Below are 13,835 nucleotides of genomic sequence, written 5' to 3' on the forward strand. Positions count from 1 at the left end.
AGGCATAGCTTGTTTCATCTACATTGTTTGTTCTAGGGGGCAACTGAAATAGATAATAGGGTTTAGTACAGATTGCCAACCCCAATTTTCAATGGTTTTGGTTATGCTTAAAGCAGCTAAGAGGGGCATGAGAAGGAACATTGCCTTTTTCAAAAGAAAACAGACAAGGGTTTTTTCGAGGGATGTTTGGTTTGCTCTCCCTCTAGCAATAAACATTTAGGCTAGAGTTAGAGGAAACAGCTGACTTTGACACAGACAATACTTAGCTTTTTCTCTTGCAGAGGTATTCCAGGCTGTCCAGTGACTGGCATTTGTACATTCCATTAGGTGTTTTGGTGAGCTGGCACTTTCTTGGGAAGCTGGTTTCATTCAGGATTATTGCATAAAGTTGGAATTTTTAAAATAGCTGTAGGAGTCATCAGAACTACAGAGTAAAGTTTTTTACATACTGGTGATGCTTGGGTTTTTTTGTTTTTTTTGTGTTTTTTTGCCAAGTTGTGATCAGAACATGATTTTCAGATCTTGGGTCATGAAAGTTTTCCCATGAACCATCTTAAAGGGACTAGGTTGAAGTGAATTATAGCTACCTTGTTTGCTGTTTCTCTTCTGGTAGGAAAACACAGATCTGGTAGGAGGCATGTCGGTCTACCAGTCCTCCCCAGGGTCTGATCTCCACATCTGGACAGGGAGCTTTAAAGGGAGAGGATAGTTAAGCCTCCCATTGTTTGAGTTATTAACTGACAGGTGTTGGAACAAGGGATAGGAGAAAGACCTGGGTTTGTGCTGCCACTTTAGCAGCTGCATTAGCTCAAGTATTTCCCTTTGCTATAGCAGTGTTTGTTTTCTGATGCCCTGGACAATGCGGAGCTTATATCTTGAGATAACAGTATGACTTCTAGTAAATCTAGGATTTCTTGCCTATGCTTAATAGGTGACCCACTGTTAGTAAGAAAGCCTCATTCTCAACACACAGCAGAGTGAGCATGAAGGACAAGGAAAGCATACTTAGAGTCTGTGTAAATATTAGCCCATTTCCCAGCTGCTAGTTTTAAACTTTAGGTAAGAGCAATTAGCTCTGCTTTCTGGGCTGAAGTTCCAGGGTAGAAGAGCTTTGGCTTCTATGTTTTCAAATTGAGAAACACCTACACAGCCTGCCTTTTTAGTTCCTTCCTTAATAAAAATGCTTCTATCTGTGAACCAGTCAATATCTGGGTTCACAAGAGGCTCATCTTTTAAATCTGGCCTGTTTGAGTAGTTTTGGTTAAGAGTTTCATGGCAGGAATGGAGAAGGGGTCCCTCAGGATCTGAGGCTGGGTTAAGAGTCTGACACACTCTTATTTGCACTTCAGGGGTTTCCAGTACTTGAGCCTGGTATTTAATTAACCAGCTACCTGTGAGCCACTGGTGGCCCCTGGCCTCAAGTACATCCTTTATGTGGAATGGGGTGAAAACTGTGTGAGGTTGCCCCCAAGTTAGTTTGATGGCTTTCTCAATTAAAAGGGTTGTTGCCCCCACTGCTTTCTGGCAAGGTGGCCATTCCTTTATTTTACAGACATATTCATTATCTACTCAGAAAATGAAGCTTACCAAGACTTTTTGTTAAAGATTTATATATTTATTTCTCTCCCCTTCCTCCTCACCCCACCCCGGTTGTCTGTTCTCTGTGTCTTTTTGCTGTGTCTTCTTCTTTATCTGCTTCTGTTGTTGTCAGTGGCACAGGAATCTGTGTTTCTTTTTGTTGCATCATCTTGTTAATGTCAGTTCTCCATATGGTGGGGCCATTTTTAGGCAGCCTGCACTTTCTTCTCACACTGGGTGGCTCTCCTTATGGGGTGCACTCTTTGCATGTGGGGCTCCCCTATGAGGGGGACAACCCTGCATGGCACAGCACTCCTTGCATGCATCAGCACTGTTCATGGGCCAGCTCCACAAAGGTCAAGGAGGCCTGGGGTTTGAACCATGGACTTCCAATGTGGAAGATGGATTCCCTAACCATTGGGCCAAGTCCACTTCCCCCAAGACTTTTAATATGTTCAATGTTTTTCTGTACATGATCTAATAGAAAAGATAACAGTATAATCCTCAGGCATATATTTAAAATAGGATAAAGGTATAGTACTTAATAATAATTAATATACTACTCAATGAATTAGTTTTCTCTTTGAGCTGCAATTAATAGATTCAAGTTTCAGGTTTGCAATACCTTAACATGTTATCTCTCCATGGGAGCAGGTCATAATGCCAATTTGTATTTAAATTCTACTTACAGTATTCTAGTGATTATGGCTCCACTTGGTATGTCCTTCATACAGCAAGTCACAGCACTGTTGATCCTAGAGAGAAGCTAAGAAGGTAGTTTCCAGTATTTCACTGGCCTGGTGCATAGCACTCTCTGGCACTATGGAACAGTGCCAGTTTGGAGGCAATATCCATTGTGCATTTGGCTATACCAAGCCATCATTGGCTGCAGGAATTTTGAAACTGCAACATAGTTTCTGTCAACTTCAGGAGCACAACCAGAGATGTAGCAGATACCTTTGTTGTTTGAGGGGGTCAGTGACCAACCCAGCCAGTAACTCATATGGAGAGACAACCTGTAATGTACTCAAGGCCTGATTTGAATGCACAAGTGTGGGAAACAAAGGCATGCTGTTTCCATGGTAGCAAGTTACTTTCTGACCATGGGGTCATGCTGTCCCTAGAGATACACTTGCAGGTGGCTAATCTCTCTGGGAAACATAACATTCCAGCAGAACCCAGACTTGATATCTCCAGTAACCTGGGCAACAAGATTTATGAATATATTTGTTTCAATAACATAATAGAACATCTTGGGCTTTAGTTACTATCTTATCCACTGTGCACTGTGTTTTCATTAATGAAGTTATGGGAATAGTTAGCTAGGATAGTTGCTGTTTCTCACGATTGCTTGGGGTATATAAAGAAGCCCCACATTGGGCGCCAGATGTCAGAGTCATGGACCCAAAGGGTATCGGAAATGAAAGACAAAGAGAGATTGGGATCAGGGGGTCTGATGAGCTTGAAGCTTCAGTGCTCTCAGATGCCCTGATCCCAATCTCTCTTTCTCTTTCATTCCCGATACTCTTCGGGTCCGTGACTCCAACACACAAGAGAGTTTGACAATGCTAAAGTCTCTTGATTTTTATATACCTTTTAAATATTTCCAATGCAATGTGTTACATATCAAATGACTTTGCTTACTTCTACAAGTTTACCATGAAGACATTAGCAGGTATGTTACTTTAGCAATAGAGGCAAAATTATTCTTCCCATTTTTAAAATGAAAACTGAAGATTCCCAATGGAATCAAGGTAACTCTTTATTACCACCACTTGAATATGTACATTAAGGTCACTTACAGACAGGTTTTATTGCTATGAAGTTACTTTTTGCCATTAATATAAATCTAGATTTCTAGTTGGAAGATGTTTTTACAAACTCTTTATAATTGACCGCAACCATAGACTGGCTAATTTACCTTAGATTTCAATTAGCAACCAATGTAATTTCCTTTATGCATTTAAGAGAGGGCAGCCCCACATTTCTTTAATTTCATTTCATTAGATATGAATTTAGGATTTTCATCATTTGTTAATTTGATATTATCATCCTGATGTATGAAGTTATACACTGAGCAAACAGGCAGACACGAATAGTTTGACACAGAAACACAACTCAGTTACTTAAAATTTACATTTTTTACAAAATAAGTTTAATTGCAAGGTTTTATCTTTAATTTGCACTATGACCATGCAGTTTTGCACAAGAATTTTGTTTCTTAACTAATGGCTTATAACCAAAATGCTCCCAATGCTTTAATACAATTTTCCTTTGTTTCAGAACTTTATGTTTTACTTTGACTTTAGCAGACTTTGGATGAGCAAGACTAATTCTATGTATATTCACTGAGACTATTGAAGCCTCAGGGAAACTGGTTTCTCTCATGAATTGCCACTTTTAGAAACCCTGACAATCAAGGCCAGAGGCCTCCTTCACTTTCCAGTCCTTGGAGATAAAAAGATGCCAGTGGCCCCTGGACTGGGAAAGTGAATATTCAACCCTGAGGGTCAAGAATTCCACCAGGCAGCAATTTAGTTCACACTTGGAATCACAAGAGAAGCAGGGTTACTAGTACCAGTAGGACAGGAGACAGGGATGTTTCACGTTTGCTTTCCCCTGAGCCACAGGGGCAGAAGCTGTTATGAAATAACCATAAATAAAGGCAAGGGTGAGGCTAGGCCTGAAGTGACCATAAATGAAGCTAAGGTCAGTTTAGAATTTATACTTACAATAATGGGTTCAGGCTAAATCCACCCAGTTATAATTTCAGTTATTATCCTTCTGCTGCTTTATTATATAAATGCATCTATAAATGATTTTAACTTTTAGTTACATTTTTTAGTAAGTTTTTACCTTAAGGTGATTTGGGTACCTTTATTATCTAAGCCACAAGACTTTATTAATAACAACTTTGTGAAGTTTTTCTGTTTTTCCAGTACCTGAATTACTTGCACTTGTGATTTTGCATTAAATCTACTAGCAAGACAATACTGACACTCAAAGACTAATTTTCAAGTTACCTTTCACTGTTATTCAATTTGTAACAGGTGAACCCCAAATCTGATTTCATAGGCACAAGCAAACTGACAAAGTTAAACCTAGATTTCAAAGTTGAATACAAGGTTATGCACAAATTAAAACAGAGAATTTTATACCTTTAGCATTTCAAGGAACTTTGACTTTAATTGATGGCACATGAGGTTTTTTATTTTGATTACTGTTCACACCTTGTATAGGTACAACTGAGTTTAAACTGAGAAGTTTGAAGTTTATTTCCTCATTTCTTTAAGGAGGCATGATATGATTTTTCTGGGCCTCAGTTTATCTGTTCTCTTTTCTTACACTAGTTTAACTGGAATTCAGGGTTCTATGCAGAGACTGCTCTTGGCTATACTGTGGTCATGTGGACCAGCAGTAGGCAGAATTTCCTGATTCCTAAGAGACTACTATGGGGAGTCTAATGGTAGGCTAGAGACTGCACCCATTATTCTAGGAAGAATGAAGAAGCACCCTTTAGTTGACTGTTCTGGCATCACAGAGACCCAGTCTGACTAAATTCACTGCTCCATGTAATTTGGAACTGAAGCCCTGTCTCAGAGTCCTGAGAATATTTATTTTCAGGGTGTAACTAGCCCACAAGCATCCTTGTGGGCAGGTCTTGGGGGTATCTGATTCTTGATATCAGATAAATGAATCCAAGCAGACTGGGAGGCCTGAGCAGTGGCCCCAAATCAGAGCACATGAGATGTTTGTCCCAGAAGATATTTGGCTGCTCTCTGAATGGATGGGCCTAAGGAATGGGGGCCATTCAGTTTTCTGCTTTGGTTCTCGGCACCCCTACTTTCCTGGTTCTGACACCAACCCAAAGAGAAGCTCCTGACTTAAATCTCAGGAAACATTTGGCTGCTGTCTGATACCCACCACCCCAGGAAAATCAGAGAGCTCCTGCCATCGGGTATGCCCAGGACAGCCAGGACTTGGGAGACAGGCTGATTACATTTTTCAACCTGAAGCTACCAAGTCAAATTGTGCTGCTTCTTCCTATCCTTCCAGAATTATTAAACACAGTCTTAGTTCTTATGACTTTACTGACTGATAGTTCCCCAGTTAAACCAGTTATTCAAAGGCCATTAAGTGATTAGAGGTTAATTGTACAAAATTAACAGGCTTGGGGTTCTGAGGCAATAGCTTTCTTGCTAAACAAAGGCACTTTTCACAAGGACTTTATTTTCACAGTTTTAAAAACAGACCAAAGCATCCTAACACAAACCTGAAAAAAAAAGAGATTTAGAAAAAAAACAAAATATGGGTAAAGGTTAGAAATTGCAAGGGCATTCTGGTCACGTGGCCACACTGGGGAAGGGGAACTCCCATGGCATCCATCTTGACTCTGCCTGCCACTTACCTACTCATTCCCCCTGGTAACTGGGTGTGGTCAGATAGGAATGCTGCTTGCAGAGGCATGGACCTGGTGGGAGGAATAAGCCCTCAGCTTTCCATTACTACCTGCACTCTCTAAAGGAGAGGGCAAGAGAAGGTGGCAGTTGGTAGCCCCTAGGGCAGAGCCTCTGGCCGCTAAAACAGCTTGAAAGGCCAGTGGCACAGTTAACTCCCATTCTGTGCCATAGCCCTCCTGACTGGGGTTAGACCTAACAAGGCGGGGCATGGTGCAGGGACGCAAAGAATTCCAGAGCCCCAGCCCCTTCCCTCCCAGGATTACAACTTTTGGGGGCTCATACGCAAACCCATTTAAAATAGAGAACCAAAGGAAGGCATTAAGCAGGCCGAAGGCCATAGTTTCACTCACCAATAAACTCCTGAACTGGCTCACCAAATATGTTACCAGATTTTATCTAGGTTCTTGGCTATGCTGCAGAAATGAATTTCGAAAGCATGCCAGGTGAGTTAAGCCAGTAATTTATTCAGGTAGGGAGGGAAGATAAATGGGAGAAAATAACAGAAAATAACAGCAGAGATCCCAGGTAGAGAGGAAGGGGGTGGAAAGGGATGAAGAGGGCTGATTCACAAGCTACAATTCCCCATTATAGATTATAAGTCTCCAGGTTTATTTGTGTGGCCACATGACAAAGGAGAAAAATGGCAACAGTGGCACACAGAGAACAGGATGGGCCCAGAGGCAGGACAGCAGGGTGAAAAAGTCCATGCTCTGGCTTGTGCCTGGCTTTTCAACTGTTAATTATTCCACCCCTTTGTAGTGGAGGGGTTCCAGCTGTTTGCTGCTTTGATTGATTACCCCAACCATTAATCCCTTAGTGAGGACCCAATGATAAAGTTTCTAGAGAGCATCTGGGGCTTTTCCTTCTTCTAAAGAAGAAGTCTTTGTTCTGGATAGCAGAATCCTGGGGCTGGGGTCCTCCAGCAGCCATCTTGGGGGTTACTGATGTCCGTGTGGACTCTGTCAGGTTCCAGATCCACCCATTAATTCCCTATCTTATTAGCCTGCTTCATTTGTGCAAGACACTGGGCTAGTTGCTGGGGTTGAGGTGGAAATACAAAATCAACAAGATAAAATCCCTGTCCTTAAAAAGTTTACATTAGTAACGGCACATATAAAAATGACTGCTATAAGTGAGGTACATACAAACTCCTCCAAAACAGGGAGGAGAGTTTACTCCCTGGTAGAGGTTAAAATTGGGAACTTCTTACATTCGGCAGTGCAGGTGAGAGGCAGGTCAGGAGCATGAGAAAGCAAAACTGCTGTCTAAGAATGTCTTGGGACCAGGAAATACTCCAGTTCTTCTACACCTTTAAATATGCTTAAGGGGAAGGGATGTTCAAAGGAAAAGTATTAATTATTTTAATCCATCTCATCATTAAGGTACACCAATATAAGAAACAATTAACAGGAAGTAGGGGATGAAAACAATTAAAATCTTAAGAGGCAGGGACATGGACATGGTTTTAGCATAAACTCAACCCCCTTGAGTGCATGGGTCTAGTTGCCTCAGTTACCACTGCCAACTGGTAAAAACACACCACTGTTTGTCCCTGTTAGAGGGTCTTTGAAAAGCAATGTTGGCTACTGTCAGTAACGGAGATAAATGATACACAAAATTAAATTCCATATTTATATTTAAATTAAAGCCCATAAATGTTCCCTCCTTACCTCAACGTGACAGAGAAGGCTAGGAGAATTTGGGGAAATGAGAAATTTTGCTAGGCTAATTGATCTAATGATTTCAGGTATGGCTTATTCCCTACATTTAAAAAATACAGAATGAGTGTGTCTTTCCTTAATTTACTACATGTATAACAAACACCTCACAGAGAATTTTGATGGAACTTATAACTACTCAAACATCACAGTTTCTGCTTTTGCAATTTACACCAAGTATGATAATTGTAATACTTTAGGGAGTCCTTACAAGTACAATATATAGCAAGCTGTTTTATTATTCATAATCCTGATTTGACTTTGGATTATATTATGTCAAAGGAAAACCTCTCTTAAATTTCATTTCCCACCAAAGTCACCATGCACCTTAAAAATAAATAAATAAATAAATAAATAAACGCCTTCCTGTAAGCATTTACCAATGGGAAATAGGAATGCATACACTTCCCAGGTGATGGTGAAATAAAAATAAACAACAAACATAAACCAGCACCTCATTATACTAAAACCTCCTTTTGAAGTATAAAGTTCAAGTCTTCTCACCCTCTCAGTAAACTGGTAATAAGAATTGGGCCCCTTTCCCCACTTTGTCATATGACACACAGTATTGTTAACATTAATAAAGGACTGATATGCTACCATCAATAAATAGCTATTTTTTTTAACCAGGACTAGGAGAATAGATATAATAGCATATTGAAAAGATTCATATAAAAGTAAAATAAAAATATATGATTTATCCTCATCCTATATTAATTTAATTTAAAAAGCTAAAGACAAAGTATGATTTCAAATCTATATGCATCAAGATGCCAGTTTGCTATAAAAAATGTACTTTAGTTGTAAATACTAGATTATACAAAAATAATTTTACATCGACTTTATTTAATTTTAATGAATTCCCCCAAATGTAATATTAAAAACACTGAAAGAACTGAAATTTTAATGACAAAAAGTTTCTATTTTCCCTATCTATTAAGAATAGGTTTTAGTTTCCCTATTATAATATAATGCCCTATTGTTAAGGCACAACTTTATTTTTTTAGGATAAGTATGAATCTGTGGAGGATTAGGTTTATTTTACACAGGAGTCACAGATTGAATTTCTGTAGCTATAGCCTGAAAATAATTAAATGCATCTTCAAATTCAACCAAGATATAAAAGGCAAAATTCATTGTTCTTATCTAGAACCAATGCAACACATAACCAAGATAAGTAGTTGCGGGTTTTTTATCTGTTAAAGGCTTTCTCCAAGGGGGCAGGTTGGCCATGTTCTTTTCCGAGGGGCAGGGGTTACACTCCAGCTTTCTTTGATTCTGGTGGGTATCAGAGATAGTTGTTGTCTTCAAATCTGAATGAAATGCAATTTTTAAATTCAACATCTGATCAAGGGTAGCATTCTGATCAAAGAGGTCAGGGCAGATGTTTCCTCTCTCTGCACTCCTTCCATTGTGCTGCCTCCATTTCCTCCACCACCCTCTTCTTATCCACCATTCTGCCTCATCTACTTTGACACGTTTTGCAAAATATCCAAAGGTGCACTCAGTAAACAGGAAGAAATTGCAAAACTGTTACATAGAATGCACAAACCAAAACGTGTACATTACGTTGTTATACAACCATAAACAATTGGTCTGAAGGTTATTGGTTTGAAATAAACAAAAAAGAAACATTTAATATGGGGGGTGGAGCAATTGGAGTATATAACAGAGGCAAATGTGACCCGTCTTGTAGACCTTCATAATCTCAACTCTAACAAGGATCCTAGCTTGAAGGTTTTTCACTAACAGGTTTATTCACTCAATTCCCTTGTATTTTCTACATTTATGTTTTTGATGGATAGATTGGAAGATATACTTCAAAAAGAGAAAAGTACCAGTTTAGACCTCACAATTTAAAACTTCATGGACTTGAAGGTGATTTTCCTTTCCTTTCTAAGTCTTTGAGAGAAATGGGTACATAGAGAAGATAAATATGCTGGCTAAAAAAGAGCAGAAAAGAAGATAAAAGGAGAAAATTAATGGCAAGGAAAATACCCTAATGGGTAGAGAAGATAAAGGGGGCAGAAAAGGGAACAGCTGATGGATACTGAGGTCACTGATGTCTCAGCTGCTACTGAATGTGACACATGAAACTCAGTAAGGGAAAGTTACCCCCTAAATGAGGGCAAAGATGAAGGGAAGGGAAAACCAAGAGTTGAAGAGGTGAGGGTCACTAAAAGTCAACTGCCTCCTCAGTTATTTTGCACTGTTTTTGAAATAATTTCATTTTTGTAACCCTGGGAGATAATTACATGTCTCAATGAATAATTCAACTTATTCATAAGATGATTTACTAGTGTGTTCCTGCACAATAACATCTCAGAAATAAATATAAATACTGTTCTTTGTGCTCATTGTAATTCTGCAATGTATATCAACTTTCACAAATAAAAAGTTTTAAAAAAAGAATGCTCTGTGAAAGCACTTAAAATCATTAATAACTAGACGATAGCAAACAAAGTATAAAAGCAACGCATTTAACTGTCAGCTCATATCTTAATTTTTTTTATATTTAAAAATATTTATTTATTATTATTATTTTTAATTACATTTAAAAAATATATGAGGTCCCATTCAACCCCACCGCCCCCGCCCCCCACTCCCCCCACAGCAACACTCTCTCCCATCATCGTGATACATCCATTGCACCTGGTAAGTTCATCTCTGAGCATCACTGCACCCCATTTATGCACACAACACAAACCCTTCACAAAGTGATGAACTATATGCAGATTAATGAAATTAAAAATAAAACCAAAGCAGTCATACTAGTTTTGTTTCCCTTAAATCAGAAAGTATCCTTATAATATTGGGGGAAAACCCCTTCCAATTAAATTTCAATTCCTGCTGTACTAGTTCAGTTTCCCTGAAAGTTTGACATATTACAATTAAAATACCTGATTATTCTACTTCAGGACTCAAGCAACTGCAGCCTTTGCCACCTCTCCTGAGAAAAAAGGGTTTCCTCATCTTTCGGCAAAGTAAGAAGATAAGGCCTCTGATACTCTTTTTAGAATTGATACTCTTTTTAGAAAGTTTCCTTCTATTCCTATCTTTCAGAGAATTTTTATCAAGAAAACCATAATGTAAAACATAAGGTAACTAAAAATGCAGAAAATTGTATAGTCTAAAATATAAACCATAATGTAAACCCAGTGTAACCTTGTTTGAAAACTATTGTTTCACTATCTTTCCATCAGCTGAGGCAAATATAATATGAACATGTAAAAAGATCATTGCTGGGGAAGGGACAAAGTGTCTGATGTTGGATATGTGTGAGTACTGTATACTGTATATATATATATGAATTACTGTGATCTAAAACTTTTGTGAAGACAAACTTAATAATTAGAAAGAAAAAGAAAGAAAGGATGTAGACACTGAGGAAGAAACGGAAGAAATTGCCTTGCCACTCTACATACAGGATAACACTTATTGCAGTGATAAAAGGCAAAACTTCAAAAACAAAGCCTTTTCATTTTTTCATTTTTTGATACCCCAATTTATTTTCACTTTATTCATTTTTTCTAAATTAGTATATATTCTATATCTAACCTTTAAACCTATCCCTATATTCAATTTTACTATTAATGGAACCTGACAATATATTAGGCTTCATTTTTGAAGAAGTTTTCGGCCACAGAGAGGTTCAACTATGGCAGAGAAGGAACACTGGTGGGGGTGTTATTGAGAGAGGGCACATGGTTGGGAGGGAGTTCTCCAGGGCATGTATACAAGGTCCATAAAAATGTTTGGATATTTTCATAGGGGTTACAGGTAAAAATGACAACTGAGGGAGGGTTGAGTTCCTAGCCAGGGGAGTGGAGCTCTCTCACATTCCCCAACGGAACAGCAACAATCCCCCAAGTGCAATGGCTAAGACCAATAAAAAGGATGGTCCAACAATGAGCCCTTGATACTAATGACTATGCTTATGAGCCTGTTCACCTGAAACAAGAACTAGGCACGGAACTGCAGGGTGCCTAAGAGTTACCTCCTGAGAACCTCCATGTTGCTCAAATGTGGCCACTCTCTAAGTCAAACTCAACATGTAAAGGCATTACCTTCCCCCAGAATGGGACATGACTCCTGGGGATAAGCCTCCCTGGTGCTGAGGGATTACAACCAAGCAATAGCTGATGCTGTAACTAGAAAAAGGGTCAACTCAGAGCAGCAGAATATCAGGTGTTAAAAACTTCTTTTACATCTTGAATAAAAGGGGGAAATGGAAAGACAAATGAGTTTATATGGCTATGAGTCTCCAAAATAGAGTCAGGAGGTCATCAGAGGGGTTGCACTTATGCATGCCTCAGCAGGGTCCCAGAGACAGCCAACGTACATACGAGCCTAGGTATTGGTTCTTCTGAGGGCTACAGACATCCACAGGTTCTATGGTCATGGCAGATGGAGTTCAGTGCCATTTCAGTTTGCCATACTTTGGAGTTTATGTTCCTGAGTGTGATGGAGTAGGACTCAGATGTGATCTTTGTACACAAGCCCCTCCTGTTATTTTTACCACACCTGTGGTTGGTGCTGGAGTTGGTGTATACTCAGGGGACCTGAATATCTGGACTGTCCATGTGATAGCCAGACTTGCAACTCCTACCATCTAGTTTATTGGACTTACCCTGGCCAGATAACAGGGGAGTGAAGAAGGCCAACCACCACAGCAGGAGCCAAGAGTGCCTACACCTGCAAGCAGGAGAATTGCAACCATCATCCATGTGGAATCTAAGCCCCCTCTCAATATAGAGGTGGAATGGACAAAACCATCCCAGTGTCCACAGGATGGAGGAGTAGAATATGGATTAGAGTAGACTTACTGATATTCTACTATGGAACTATAGTGATTAGTAATGGAAGTAAATGTAGCATTAATGTGGATAAAGTGGCCATGGCAGCTGCTGAGGGAAGGGAGAGGGAAGAAGAGATATGATGTGGCGGCATTTTCAGGACTTGGAGTTGTCCTGTGTAGTACTGCAGGGACAGTTGCTGGACACTGAATGTACTGCCATGGAACACTGGGTGGACTGGGGGAAAGTGTAAACTGTAACATAAACCTTTATCCATGTGGTACAGCAGTGCTCAAAAATGTATTCACCAAATGAAATGAATGTCCCATGATGATGAAAGATGTTGCTATGGGAGGAGTGGGGGGGGGGAGGGGTGGTGGGTACATGGGAACCTCATATCTTTTGAATGTAACATTAAAAAAATAAGGAGAACAAAAAAATATTGCTAAAAGAAATTTTAAAAAGCATGCTGGATTATGTCAAATGCCTTTTCTGTATCAATCAAAATGATCATGTGACTTTTTCTCCTCAAAATATTAACATTGTGTACTATATTGATTCACCCTTGCATGCCTGGGATAATACCGTTTTATAATGATGTATAATTGTTTTAATGTGATGACGTATTCAGTTAGCAAGCATTTTGTTGAGAATCATTTCATCTATATTCATTTGAGTAATTGGTCTGTAGTTTCCTTTTTTGTAGGATTTTTATCTCAATTTGGTATTAGAGTGATGTTGGCTACATAGAGTGTGTATGTTAGCATTTCCTCCTGTCAAATTTTTGGAAATGTTTGAGGAATATTGGTATTAAATCTTCTTTGAATGAGCGGTAGGATTTCCCTTTGAAGTCAGCTGGAACTGAGCTATTCATTTTGATGAATACTGCAATCTCATTACTTGTGATTGGTTTGGTGAGGTCTTTATTTCTTGTAAGTTCTGTGTAACTTATTCATGGTTTTCTAATGAATTTGTGCATATCACGCTTGTTGTCTAAATTGTTATGGTTATTTGTATTATGATATCTCTTATGATATCTTCTTAGGATATCTCTTTTTCCTAAGGGATCAGTAGTAACAAACTTCCTCTCATTTCTGATTTTATTTATTTGCAGCTTCTTTCCATTATTTTTCCTTTGTCAGTCAAGCTAAGGGTTTATCAATTTTGTGGATCCTTTTGAAGTATTACCTTTGGTTTTGTTGATTATCTCTATTTTTTGTTTGCTTTTATTCTCAATTTCATTTATTTCTCTTTTACTCTGTTGCGACGGTTTGCTCAGTCGG

This window comes from Dasypus novemcinctus, chromosome 30 (genome assembly GCF_030445035.2).
Source record: "Dasypus novemcinctus isolate mDasNov1 chromosome 30, mDasNov1.1.hap2, whole genome shotgun sequence".
In the NCBI taxonomy this organism is placed as follows: Eukaryota; Metazoa; Chordata; class Mammalia; order Cingulata; family Dasypodidae; genus Dasypus; species Dasypus novemcinctus.